Genomic DNA, 15,353 nt, shown 5'->3' with positions numbered 1-15,353 from the left:
TATATATATATATATATATATATATATATATATATATATATTATGTTTTCATTATACTTATTCGCTGTCTCCCGCGTTTGAGAGGTAGCGCAAGGAAACACGAAAAAATGGCCCAACCCACCCACATACACATGTATGTATATACTTAAACGCCCACACACGCACATAATCATACCTATACATTTCAACGTATAGATACATATACATACACAGACATATACATATATACATATGTGCACCTCATACTTTCTCATACTCGGTGCGGAGGAGGGTGGATGTGTTGGAAATCAAAAGTTTGAGGACAATATGTGGTGTGAGGTAGTTTGATCGAGTAAGAAATGAAAGGGTAAGAGAGGTGTGTGGTAATAAAAAGAGTGTAGATGAGAAAAGGGTGTATTGAAATGGTTTGGCCAAATGGAGAGAATGAATGATGATTGTCAAAGAGGATATACGTGTCAGAGGTGGAGGGAACGAGAAGTGAGAGGCCAAACTGAAGGTGGAAGGATAGGGTGAAAAAGATTTTGAGCGATCGGGTCCTGAACATAGAAGAGAGTGAAAGGCGTGCAAGAAATAGAGTGAATTGGAACGATGTGGTATACCGGGGTCGACGTGCTGTCAATGGATTGAACCAGGGCATGTGAAGCGTCTGGGGTAAACCATGGAAACTTTTGTGGGGCCTGCATGTGGAAAGGGAGCTGTGGTTTCGGTGCATTACACATGACAGCGAGAGACTGAGTGTAAGCGAATGTGGCCTTTGTCTTTTCCTGGCGCTACCTCGCGCGGGGGGGGGGGGGGGGGGGGGAGTTTCATGTATAGCGGGGTTTCGACGGGTATATATATATATATATATATACATATATATATATATATATATATATATATATATATATATATATATATAATATATATATGTATATATATATTTGTGTGTGTAGGTGGGTTAGGCCATTCCTCATCTGTTTCCTTGCGCTACCTTGCTAACGCGGGAGACGGCGGTTAAGTATAATATATATATATATATATATATATATATATATATATATATATATATATATATATATATATATATATATATATATATCGCAAGAGGTCGCAGTGGTGCGCGTGATCTAGTATATGCAAAATACCAAGAAAATGAAATACAATAAGTTCCCATACGCACTTCGTGTAATGATCACAACGTCAGGGGAGATACAAACATGAGATATGACTTAAAGCAGTCAGTTGATATACAGGAAAGGTACGTGGCTGAGACGCAATTAGTGATATTCGGGTCTGGCAGCAGAAGAATGCATTAAGTCAGAACACTGAACAAATTACATCCCTGTGGTAGAAAATGGTGAACGATAAATGACAGAATCGAGTGTGTATGTGTACATACCTGTTTGGGGACACGGAATTGCTATTTGTTAAGCTATATATATATATATATATATATATATATATATATATATATATATATATATATATATATATATATATATATATATATATGGGCACTGTGTTATTAGAACAGTAACAATAGAAATGTACAACAATGAGAGCTGGTGTTATGTAAGCGATAGTGGCTATGTGAACGTCGTAACTCTTGCTACAGCGACGTAAAAGAAATAGTGGTGTTGTCGCCCTACCTTATCAAAATACGTGTTCACTATGTTGTCAGTTTCCTATAGAAAACTACTTGAAAGTGCACTTTCAGAGATTATATGGCTTTTTCAGTGTCAGAATTGGTTTGAAATTTTTTTGTATAAGTTAAATGGGCAAATTATCAACAGATTTCAATGGTTATACCAAACTCACTAACCTTAATGGAACTGTGTAACATATCACCTCCTCGAGTTTCACTTTCCTTTTTCAGCTGCCCTGGTATTACTTCCTTAATTTGCTATGTCACTTGGCACTATGAATTCTGAAAGAAAGAGCGTATGTACTTCAACACATTTTCAGAAGTAAATTCTGATACATCACAGGAGGAGGGATCTTTAAGAGATAATAGAAAATGTTGTCAGTCCTATTTTGGAAGGTACTAAAACAGTGAGGACAAGGAGGGAGGTCCTGTGGAATCAGAGGGCGTGTATATATATATATATATATATATATATATATATATATATATATATATATATATATATATATATATATATTATCCCTGGGGATAGGGGAGAAAGAATACTTCCCACGTATTCCCTGCGTGTCGTAGAAGGCGACTAAAAGGGGAGGGAGCGGGGGCTGGAAATCCTCCTCTTTTTTTTTTTTTTTTTTAATTTTCCAAAAGAAGGAACAGAGAAGGGGGCCAGGTGAGGATATTCCCTCAGAGGCCCAGTCCTCTGTTCTTAACGCTACCTTGCTAATGCGGGAAATGGCGAATAGTTTGAAAGAAAGAAAGATATATACACATATGTAGTGACCAAGGTTGCAGAAAATATCCCCATCTCTACTATTATCTCTTATCTACTCTTAACCAACTGAACCACTAAAATGGAATCATTTAGAATTAAGCATATCTTCAATGTGGGCTTTTACAGAAATGTGCTGATGCATCAACACTGTAGTAACCTGTCACCTAACATCCTGAATTCGAGGTTTTGTGGCAAAAGTCAACACTAGATCTCTAGAAATACACGGTAACATAATCAGTGAGAATCATTGTGATTCATAACATGAAAATCTTGATAGATCAGAGTTAGCTGGGGACATTGTCCATATAATTTGCATAATGAAATAGCATGATCATAAGAACTATTAGAAGTAAGCAACAAAATTTCTAAAGATCACATGACAGCAAAACAATAATGTGAAAATGGTGACATACTACTACCAGCGAGACAGGAGTTCATAAGATCCATTCACCGTTGGCGGAAAGTTAGACACTGTGGATGTACACACTGATATTACACTCTTATAAAGACTTCATTTGAAGTCCAACCTGTCACCCTGCATATACGCATGTTCTTTGATTAGATTGCTATCAGGAGTTCAAGGTTAAGGTCAGGATCTCTACCCTTCGGGTGGTTGGTTATTTGTGCTATGGGCCTATAAATTGCCAATGATATTAAAGCCGTCAGTGTCAGGTTATAACCACCAACCGAAAAGTCATCACCTTATTTTTCAATGTTAAAAGACAATTCTAGGAACACACACTCACACTGTGCCTATAGATCAAGTCAAAGTATTTAAGCGCAAAACTTGTATCACCTCACATGTACAGACGTTGGAGCTTAATGATAGAGAGGCAAGCGATGTAGGGTTGGTAGGATGGATGGAGCCTAGCGGTCGAGAACGGTAGTTTGCTCATCAACTAGTTAGGTCTTATCATCATATTTGTGTAAGCAGCAGGGTTATGGGTAAATATAACTTGACAGTGGTCACATATCTTTACATAAAGAACTGTTCTTCAGATAGTGCCATTCTTTATTCATAACGGAAAAAATATAAATGATGCATAACGTATTGGAAATTACTCATTGCAATTGTAAGGTAAAGTTTGACAGGACAATTTGACTATTCTGCAGCATAATTACATAGATTTTGGGAGGGCATAAGTAATTTATGGTTAGATTTTACAGAGGGAATATACCTCATTTCGTCCGACATAATGCTGAGCAGAAAGGGCCATTATGTTCTACTTTCCCTCTGGATCATGATTACATCAATTGCAGGTACATTAGATTATCGTGTAGACTCATTATCCAAGACACAATCCTTACAGTTGCCATCGTTACCGTCAGTTTCTTACTGGTTTATACGAATGGAGAAGCCCTCTCATCTTACCTAAAATGATGAAAGAGAAATTTGCACGCTAGTGTTTTGCATAGGTGCATGTTTCCGGATAGATCTGCCAAATAAATGTTTAGATATTTCGGTGAAACTTGTTGCAAATCTATAACTACACCTAGATACGGCATTTCCAGTCAATCCTCTTCGTACTTTTTTGGTATATCACTGCTTCCCGAAGAAAAATCTATTACGCATATATTTTTAATCTAAATATGAAATTTTACTTCTTTCAAATAATGTTTTAAGGGAATTACAGTATCTCATAGTAAAATTGTTAATCTTCATATTATGCATCTTGTTTTCCTAAATAGTAGAATGTTTTTAGAGCCATTGTTATAAACAAAAACTTCCTGTATCAAATTTTTTTCATACATCTCATACCATTGACATACCCAATAATTCAGTTACTTTTACAATTCTAGTTTTAGTTATTCCAGTTTAGATACACGGAATGTAGTTGTGTTTCAGTATTAAGTCAATCTACTACATGTAATCTACTTGATCTTTCAAATGTCATCAATGGGAAAACTTTCAAAGTTAGGTTCTCAGCCTCTCAACTTATCCTGCCAATTGCTACCCCCATCTAAGTTCAGCAAGTCTATAAATATATTAAAGTACCCATGTGCTTATCTTTGAGACACACTTAAATTCCTGTGAGTTTCTCGAATTAATGCATAATTTCATACTCCAGGGATCTTTGGATGAGAGAGCGGATTTTCCAGATGGGTGAAAATCCTGCAAAGTATGCCAATGATTTGCTAAAGTTATTCAAAACTATATGAAAACACTTGAATCCATCTTGTCATCAAGTTCCTAGTTAAGTGTAAAAAAATTATGTACAAATCAACAACTGTAGATCAGTGACAAACTCAGTACATTATATGCATACGACAGTACAAGGTTTTCTGAAATGAAATACAATATAATAATATATCTTTTACTCACATTCGTATATTCAATAAATACTCTAACTTCATGGCATACAAAATGAGATTAATTATAAGGAAGTGACTATTATGCAGTTTCATTTATAAATTATGGGCTCAGCCAATATCAATTTTGTATATAAACCTAACTTCTACAAAAAGTGATTATGTAAATACTTGGGTTAATTGCCAAGACATGTAACTAATCAGATCAGAATTAACCCAAGACATGTAACTAATCAGATCAGAATTAACCCAAGACATGTAACTAATCAGATCAGACACTAGCAATACAAAATACTAAGAAACAATTACTTATAGGAGTACTGACAATGAAGATAAGCTAAAACAGACAATTCATCTTAAATCATAATTGATATTTCTGTCAGTATGATAGTCACTGAAGACATTAACATGCAGTCACTCGGTAAAACCTTACATCATTTATCTAAAGATGGTCTCCAGTGCAATTGCAGCACACTTATCATTTGTCCACATTCCTACATCATCATGCACACTAAAGATACCAAAAGGTTCATTATACCTTGATTTATCATGAACTTCTGTGTATAATAATACTTATTATGCAAACTTCTAAGTGTGAGTTACTTGGTATAGTCTAATGGAATGTTTAGTTCTACATAAGTATTTGGGCAAGAAAAATTGTCTAAAAATTTTTTTTTTCATATTTGATTGCCATTACCTGCATTAGCAAGGTAGCATCAGGAACACAAGAAGGAAGCTGCATCCACTTACATCCTTTCTCTAGCTGTCATGTATAATGCACCTGTCCATAACCAGGGCTTCCAGACCTTCCGATGGTTTATCCCAGACACTTCACATGCCCTAGTTTTGTCCACTGACAGCACTCTGACCCCAGTATACCACACTGTATCAATTTACTCTATCTCATGCACATCTTTCACTCGTCTACATGTTCAGGCCCCGATCCCTCGCAATACTTTTCACTCCTTCTTTTCATCTCTAATTTGGTCTCCCTGTTCTCCTTGTTCCCTCCACTTCTGACACAAATATCCTCTTTCCCCAAAAACAGCCTGATAAGCTTATGATCATATGAATTGCACGTATACAAATGTATAAGCTACAAATTCAAGGGAACAACAACAAACAAAACCCGTATCTTAAAGTTAATCAGTAGCATTCGTGTGGCTCGTAAATATATCATCTACCTAATGGTATAAAAAGTTAATATATTAATTTCTTGTTACATTACTTACACATAAAATTCATTTCAAAGGTGAAATGAAAATTGAAAACAATTAAGGGTCTTAATGACATTCTGATACAGTATTACTTGCTCACTTTAACTGCTTATAGAAACATTATTTTTGGTTTATATATAAAGGTTAAGGTTGTTGGACAATCCTCAGGACCTCCTATACACTCTGAAAAACATGGAAGCAACAGTTGTAAGTAATTTTTCCATACCCACCCTAACTTATGGGTTACCCATAGTTGATCCGGAACACAGTCAGATCCCCAGGCAACTTTGGATTTGGCATGACACACGATCGTTCATGGCTGTGATCAGCCATTTTGATAGGCTATTTGAATATAAAAGAAGCTATATACTGAATAATTCATAATGACATGCCTACTATATATACAGAGCAGTCCTACACAGAGTAATGTATCACAGCTGTAGGCAAAGTAAATCCCATACACTTATACAAGATAATTCCTAAACAAGTATTATATAGTTTCTTGTGCTAAATATTTTATTTTCAAAACCATAAGCAGTATATTTTTTGTTACCAAAAGAAAATACTCACTGGCCATAACAGATTGCAGAGAAACTGAAGAAAAATAATGGTCAGTTTACTAATTGTGGCTTTCACAATATATGTTAAAAGATCAATTTATTATATGGAATAAGATATTACGTAACTTGATGCATAATGAGATTCCATAAATCACGTTTGTTGTTTAGAGCTGATTTGCATTAGTATAAAAGGTCATCTTACTGCATTATCTAATCATCCTAGTTCTAAAGCCTCCTACAAATGGATCCATTTCCAAGTTGGAGGCTTATACAGTACTCACCAACTAGATTTTTAATATCAGTTAAACATCTACCGGAAACACCTTAAAGTTATCTTAGAAACTTCTGTGTAGACCTTATGGCAAAATCAAATTAGGGAAAAAATGCTCTAAATTTTTGCAGACAGTTTTCTAAAGATGAGATCCTTCAGTCTATATCCACAATTGTTTTCCAAAACAAAATACAATGATCCATGCCTTTGCCTAAAACCACTGTTAATGGATATCCCCACAACTTATGTGTTACAACACTCAGATCACTACTTCCTTTCACTGTTTTTTATATCCACTCACACTTACAGGACTTACAGCATCTTTCATATCTTTATCCTACTTCAGCACTCTATCTTTTTCTGTACGAATCTACTTTATAGAGGAAAAGCTTGTAAAATATTCATACATTGAATGTAACCTACACTCACACTAGTCTGTTTACACTTCCAGCATTGATAGATACATTATATTCAAATACAGTTATCTAAACTGCTAATATAAAGTAGAATACACAATTATAATAGTGTACATAATTAATTACTGTCCTAATAATAAGTTAAAACTTAACCACAGACACTTACAGTGAAAAAAGTATTTGACAACAAATGCTTGTACAAGGTGAGCACCACAAACAGATGAGTTGATGAAAATTATAAATTCATACCTACCATACTATACATGGATATCTAAGTGTAACAAGTGTGATATGAAGCAAAAGTGAGTTTACAGTCATCATATAATCAGTAGGAATGTTTTCAGTACTGTAAAACTGTGACAATCGTTGATTTCATCAGATAATCAGTAGGAATGTTTTCAGTACTGTAAAACTGTGACAATCATTGATTTCGGTCATGATATAACTAAACATTCACTTATGTTCAAACACAACACTTGAATAATTTGTTTTGCTATATATATTCACATACTTGTGAATATGCGACTAGCCATGAAAATAATGATGTTGGAATACCTAATCATAAGATCATATATTTGTATGCACATTAATTGTTCCTAAAACAATGAGTGGTTTTATAAAGCTGATTAGGTTCTTTCAAATTTCTTACTGTGCAAGACAGTTGTAACACAAATTGTAGCCATTATAGATCAAAATAAACAAATTAGGAAAGAGAGTAAGTGATGCAAACCAATGCTGAAGTGAAGAAAACAGTACATGGGCTTATAACAAGCAGGAAATTATGATATTCAGCAGGTTGAATATATAAGGATGGACAGGGACAAGGGTACTTCTAATAAAAGTTTCAGTCTAAGTAACAAAAACCTCTTGATCAATGATCTGTATGATCTGAAAAACTAGGCAAATATCCTCAAGTCATATCAAATTTCTAAATCTAACAAGTCTTTTTTCTGATTTAAAGTGTGGTGTTCCGAGAAGAATGTTCTCCAAGCACTCTAGTTAACTTTACTTATTGACAAATAAGAGTCAGAGACCCAATAGTACTGATGGATTCTACTCGATAGTTCACCTCCAACGGAGGTAAAACAGCTGCCTTCTTCTTGCATTTTATATAAATGTCACTAGAAGAGGCATCTCAAGAACAGAAAGAAAAAGAGCAATGAAAATGCCATCAGTTCTGAAAGTGCATAGAATCTTAAAAAATTTACTCATTCTTCAGTAAAACCACAGTGAAAATACAACCACAGAAGACTGTCAAGAAATGCAGAAAGAGACCCATGAAGAAGATATAATGCTTTAGAAGCTTACACTTTCATGAAAATGCAATAAACATCAGCAATCTACTCATACTGCAGAGAAAAGCTAATAAGCAAGAGTTTCCCATGTGAGAAGACTTTTGTAAAAACAATATCCTTAACACTGCAGAATAAAGCTAACAAGCAATACTTTCCTATCTGAGATGACTTTGGTAAAACAGTGTGCATGATGTATTCATATATATTTGATACTAATTAAATCTGGAAGTGATTAAATGTGTTTCTTGTGTCCTAATGTAAAAGTCACACATTCGCATTTTGCCTGTGACCAACATCTCTCTCCTCGAGTTGGTGCCACTTCACTAACGAAAAATAGGATACAAGCTACAAAATGGAACTTCAAACTTACACTAAGCCTTGCACTGTAAATACGTGCACAATGATATAATGGCAAAATGATGGCATGATCTTAGAAACTACTATTACAGTACATCCAAATGGCTAATATCCATATGACACATTTCACAACATAAAATCTGAGTTGTACTTATTATACTTAAAAATTAAACATTTCAAGCACTTATAATTTACATAACCAAGAAAAAGTATTAAGAGGTGCTAATATTTTCAAGTAAAAAGTCTTTATTTTTCTTGAACCTAACTGCCTCTCCTGATTTAGCAAAGTAGCATTAGAAATAATCAAACAGCCTCATTTGCACAAAAACAATCTCTACCTGTTATGTATAATGAGGTAAAACCAGAGCCTACCACTCACAGCCAAGTCTTACAGGATGGCAGGCTTTGGTACCAGTACAATACATAACAGCTAGCATGTGGAGAAAACACGGTATGGTTATGCTTCAAGTGCATGAGATGCCTTATTGAGTAAAAATATATAATCTGTATTCAACAGTACATAACAGGAATATCCTTCAAGAAAAGTTTACCATTTTGATGGCAGAATGGAAAATCCTACTAAAGCTGAAGATGGTCATTCACTATTAAGAAGGCAAGATTGCCTAGAAATGGTTACCGTTACGGCCTTAGAAAAGGGCAACCTTTTTGCCTAGAAGACTGCTACCCAATAATAGTCTAAAACATTATCCACAGATCTTGGATCAAATCTTAAGCTGAACCCTAATGCATAAATCATTCAAAATGCTATGGCTGCATTTCAAAAGAGTGAGAAGTCCAGTGGCTCAAACAACATACATATGCTTCACTTTTCATGTAATTTATAGTATGAGGTAAAAATTCCTGATCCATGCTCTGTTACAAGAGAACTTTTGAGGATCAGTCACATCACAATATTAAACAACTTCTGAAGATCAGATCTCCAGCAGAATTCTACAAAGATTGCTTCTACTTCTGTACGACTGAGCATTACTTATTACATAAGCTGAGGGATTTTCACTCCAACCCACATTCACCTTATTACTTACTATGGGAAGTCAGCATCCTTGCCCTAAATCAAGAGTATAGCACCTTGCTTACAACCTGTTTATACTAAAACATCTTAAAAATCAAACAAATAAATAACAAATGAGGAAGGACTATTTCAATGAAGTTGTAACAAAGTATCAAGTATCAATTTCTTTTTTAAGTCCATATGAAAACTTTGGTTCTCTCAAACTTAAGCATCTTAAATGAATACCTTTTCATCTCTCTTTGAATTATCGTATGTAAAAATTTACTTCATCTAATAATCATTTCATTTCACAATACATTTATACTTAATCCCTATAACTCATTAATATTACATGAGTATAATGAATCACAGTCAAAGCTAGAGGTTCCCAATTTTCCTTTAAATCTAATCATTTTTGGATCTCAGTAACTAAGATTGACTCAGCACATACTACATATTCTGATATATGTATTCCACTTGTGTTTGATATGTAAATGCCAACTGTTCAAAGCAATACATCTTACATAAACCTTTGTAATTGTTCATTAACAACATTACCAACAAGATATCTAATGGATCCTGCATGCACAAAGCAGTGCCAGTTACCAACATTAACGTAATATTCATTAAAATAAATATAACAACGTAACTCATAATGACTTATAAACAGCTTCCACAGTCCATCATAATCCCAATGCAAGACAAGCAAATCATATATACAGTATCTCCTTGTCTATGAGTCAACCTTGAGGAACAGCCTTCACAGTCCATCATAATCTCAATGCATGACAAGCAAATCACATATACCATATATAATCGTCTATAAGTCTACCTCATGTATAGGTCGACCCTTGATCTTTGGACAAAAAGTCATTAATTTATGATATGCCTCACATATATGTCGACCCAAGTTTTTGAAGGTAATGGAGCAACAAATTAGGGCGATAAAAAAACATATCTTATGGCATATAAAACTCATTTCAGAAAATCCTCACTACAAAATACTGCCTGTAAACCAAGGTTTGATGAGCCTGAAACACTAAGTGCTGAAGGCAAATTGTTTACCACTTATTATTATGGCACTTTACATTAAAACACGGGCAGTTTCAGCAAAAATATTGTATATTTCCATTCATCTATTCAAGTTAATTAGGATGGAATATTATTGTAATGCAGGTTTTTTAGCTGAAAATAATTCAAAAAGTGATTACTGTAACATCTTTTGAACAACAAAGAGAGCGAGTCAATTGTTTTCATCATGATTTCATTCCATTTTCCATTGTAATACATATGTCATTTTGGCAAAAATGTTACATTTCCTTGAATGAATTCTATCAAGCACAGTACGAATAGAGTATCATTGTAATATAATAGTATTTTAACCAAAAGCTATTAAAAAGGAGAGTAACATCTGAACATCAGAGGGTTAGGTTAAGCCTTTTGTTTTCGTTATGTATTATATCCTATTTTACACTGAAATACATCATGTTTCAGCAAAACTACTATTTATTTCTGAGAATTATTCATTCAGGCACAGTTAAGGTAAAATATACTTACGGTGTTACAGTTTTTAACTGAAAATTATTCAAAAAACTAACAAAAAGTCTAACTGATATGGCAAAGCCCTAGTTGCAGAGGCTTTGCCTTTGCATTGGCCCTTCCTAAGCAGCCTTTAATATTATCTTAAATTGAAATTACATTGAAATTGTTTATACTCTTATTGTCTTGCTTCTTACTTTCCAGAAATATGACAAGTCTGTATATAATACAATGTTATAGTCCTTTTAATTTACAAGTGTTCATTTTTGAAAATACATAAGACACCAAACAAATACCAATAAAGGTATTTGTGTGACTCTCCCTCCGAAAAAGACCAAACAGCTGGTACTCTCTCCCTCAACCCTACCAAAAATAGCCCAATAGCATCTTTCTTGTTTATTTTACATTTCCATGTTTACTGACAGTAACTGGTAAATATTTCTCGTGTCTGAAGCTAGAAGTTGGTCCTAGCCCTTTCCATCATGCACAGATTTCAATCTAACAATACTATTACATGCTAATTTTCTGTCTAAAAATTTGGTCTTAAAAATTCAAACTATACACAAGTATATAGGTACTTGTATGCATTACACAGATTGTATATGCAGCTAATGATCTCTGCTTGAATGCCATCTCAATCATTCTTTAAATATTGCCCTTTCTGTCATAAGCTCAGTCATGGAAAGAAACTCTCATTGTGGTCAAGCCTCAAATGAAACAATCCTTTCATAATTTTTTTCTACCATCATTTGCTCATTTACAGTTCTTTCAATCTTTCACCTTATGCTCTAAATATTACTTAAATTCAAGTATGTGCAGACCAATCTGGTTATCTTTATTCGAAGTATTCTAAATGCAAATGAAATAAGTTTCTGCAATATAAGAATAATCAGAAAGTGCTCTCTTGGTTATTCAAATGAAAAAACCAAATGCTTTCTCTTCTGCTTTGGGAGCGCTTAACACAGAAGCATGTTGCTAAACTTCTAGTCTTAACCATAGAATTTTATAGGTTATTGTCATGGGGCTAATCTCTATAGCCAATACTACAGATTTATCACAGCTCTTTATATTGTTGAAAAATATATGTGTGATAATAACAAGTAAAAAGAGGGAGATGGGTAGTTCCCATATTGAGTCGAGATATGAACTACCAAACTGCTGCCCTGGTCATGTCCAAGGAGCATGATTAAAGGTGGAAGCGTAAAACAGATTGCCAAGCTAGAACAATCATTATACAGCCCAACAGTCAAATGCTGTTTAGTAGTACCTCACATCATGTCACAGTGCACAAAAATAATCCCTTAACAAAGCTGCTTTTCTGCACTGAACAGATTTGAGTTACTAAACTACTGCCTCCTGAATGTAACAGATACTCTCTTTGACAGGAAAGATGGAAAGTCTTTTCACTGGAGAAGCCTCTCTTTACCAATGATTTCACCATTCTTAATCATCACGTCATAACATTAACATCAAGTGGGGAACAGAGGCACTGAAACAAATCACAGGATACTAATATAGTAAAGAAAATTACTTAGAGAAATGAACTTCATATCCCATAAATCTAATGTTACTGAAATAATTCCCTGAGCTGTTGAAGACACTGCTATCTGTCAAATAATTATGATGAAGAAACTGCTAATTGTCAAACAAACTTTAACCTTCTCATGAGATTTTAGAGCAACATATATTATCAAAGGACACGTTAAGTATGCAACACAAAGTACTTCTTAATTAAAAGAAGCATGATAGAATACCACATCAGTATTCAATACTCTGGTGCTATCTAAATTTAATGAGACATAGCCAGGGAATCTTGGAGATCAAATTATTTCCAGTGCTCCTCACTTGGCTCAAGTTCTCATGCCCAGTTCAAGACTGCACAAAAGGTGCATGCACACCACATGAGAATAGGATTGGATTCAAAGATAAATGAGACCAGGGTTTAGATTTAGGGTGGAGAGCCCACAACATTTTTGCTACAAACTGAAATATGATAATGTGAAAGGTAATATGTTACCTTTATTCTTAAAACCAGTGTCCTTAAAAATGGTGCCTTGTATTAACAATTTGCACCTATGATGCAATTTTATAACAAATATAAATTCTTCATCAATCTATCCAAAAAATATGGGAGTGGATCAATATCAAAATGGCTTCTTCCTCAAAGAGACATACAAGCACACTTTATCACAAGTAGGCTGCAAAACCACATCAGTAACAAGTATTACTAGGACACTGTCTAATACTTATGCTAATATGCTCCACTCTGGCCCTTCCTTTTCTTTGCTAGTACCATAAGCAGTTACTGTTGGGCATTTAAGACTGACTTAAATATAAGACCTAGTTGAAAGAGTAACATAAAGTCATTCTGTCAATTTTGTATTATGTCTGGATTCTTTTTTCTTTTGTAAACCAAGTCTTCTTTGTCCTCAACAAATAGGTTAAATGGTTCACCAAGGTTACCAATTTCCAACCTCTCTCTGCCCTACTAAACACTGAACAAGCAAAATAATCAAGGTACTAAGTAATGCAAAATCATATCAATGTACTACAGCAGCACAAGCCCAAATATAGTTGCAACAAGGGTAGGAAAAACAATCCAAACTGATACTCACTAAAGGATTTTTTTTCTAGTTATGGCCTATTTACCTGGTTGACTGCATTTCTGATTAGTTTGAGCTAAACTTAAGGCACTTATGATGTAACATAAAACACCTATTTGCATGCTTCCTGGACTAAAAAAAATTTTCAGAATCAAAACAAATGCATTTATAAAGCCTTGGATATGAGTTTACTGAGAGCAGGCATTCTGCTAGAGGTGGTTGCTAGCTGCATCATGCCAAATAAGTATATTTAACATTTAGCAACGAAATACTAGTCAATTCTTTTCTTGATTTTGAGTAAAGTTTTGGATAACTGACATCCAGTAAATAACAAAAGGCATCCATTGGTAGCTCACATTAGTCTAATACAGGAAATCATTTACCGTATATACAGAAAATAATCTTCTACATTATTCTGTTACCTATATATGTAACTACTGTATAACCCCTACACATTCTCTTGTTATATAAAAGATGGCCAATTATTTTGTCATCAATATATCATCATACTTTAGTTTATGTAATAATGAAAAACAAAAGTTACCAAAAGTGCATATCCTGAACAAAGACAGCAATCCCATATAATTCATGAATGGAATGTACAAAACACATTGGTCACCAATCTTGGCAACAAAACAGTTGATAGCTTCGTGGTAAAGATGGCAGTGGAACAATAGTTGTAAAAAGACAGGAAAAAAAATCACTAATAGTACAGTGAAAGATCAGCTAAAAAGGATTTCAGGAAGGATGTGGTTGTCAGGACCTGAAGCTCACAGCAGGAATGATGACAATGATGATTCTGAATAAGGAAAAAGAGAGTTTGCATGCAGCCCTTATCACACTGCAAAGCTTTAGTCCACAGTTGAGGCTTTGTTTCCGCACATTAACTAGATATAACAAAAAGTCACTTCCTTATTCACATTGCTGAACAGCTGGACCATATCTCATTAAGTTAAACTAATGAAACCTACCCAAGTCAACCTCACAGTTGCTTTATTTGAAACAGCCCTTCATACCATACAGAAAACCCACATAAATAATCACACTCCTATCACATCAAGGATCATGTGCCTTTTACAGCCAAGCATGCCAACTACCATTTCAGTTATAGTTAGCTCACCAAGAAGTCAGTAGGTGAAACATGCATGTATCTTTGAAACGTACACTGTAAGACTACAAAAACAAATATCCAATCTAAATTAATTTCCTGTGCTGATCAATAGCAAACAGCTCAATCTAAGGGAAGTAGGCAATATCAACACATATGCAAATGTTTATCCACATCTCTTGACCCCATACATGTATCTTTATATAGCACAGTCCCAATTATGGATCAGATACATTAATACAAATATTCAAATCAGATATCCGGCA

The sequence above is a fragment of the Panulirus ornatus genome, chromosome 16 (assembly GCF_036320965.1).
Source record: "Panulirus ornatus isolate Po-2019 chromosome 16, ASM3632096v1, whole genome shotgun sequence".
Taxonomy (NCBI): domain Eukaryota; kingdom Metazoa; phylum Arthropoda; class Malacostraca; order Decapoda; family Palinuridae; genus Panulirus; species Panulirus ornatus.
Note: the sequence above shows the minus strand (reverse complement) of the source record.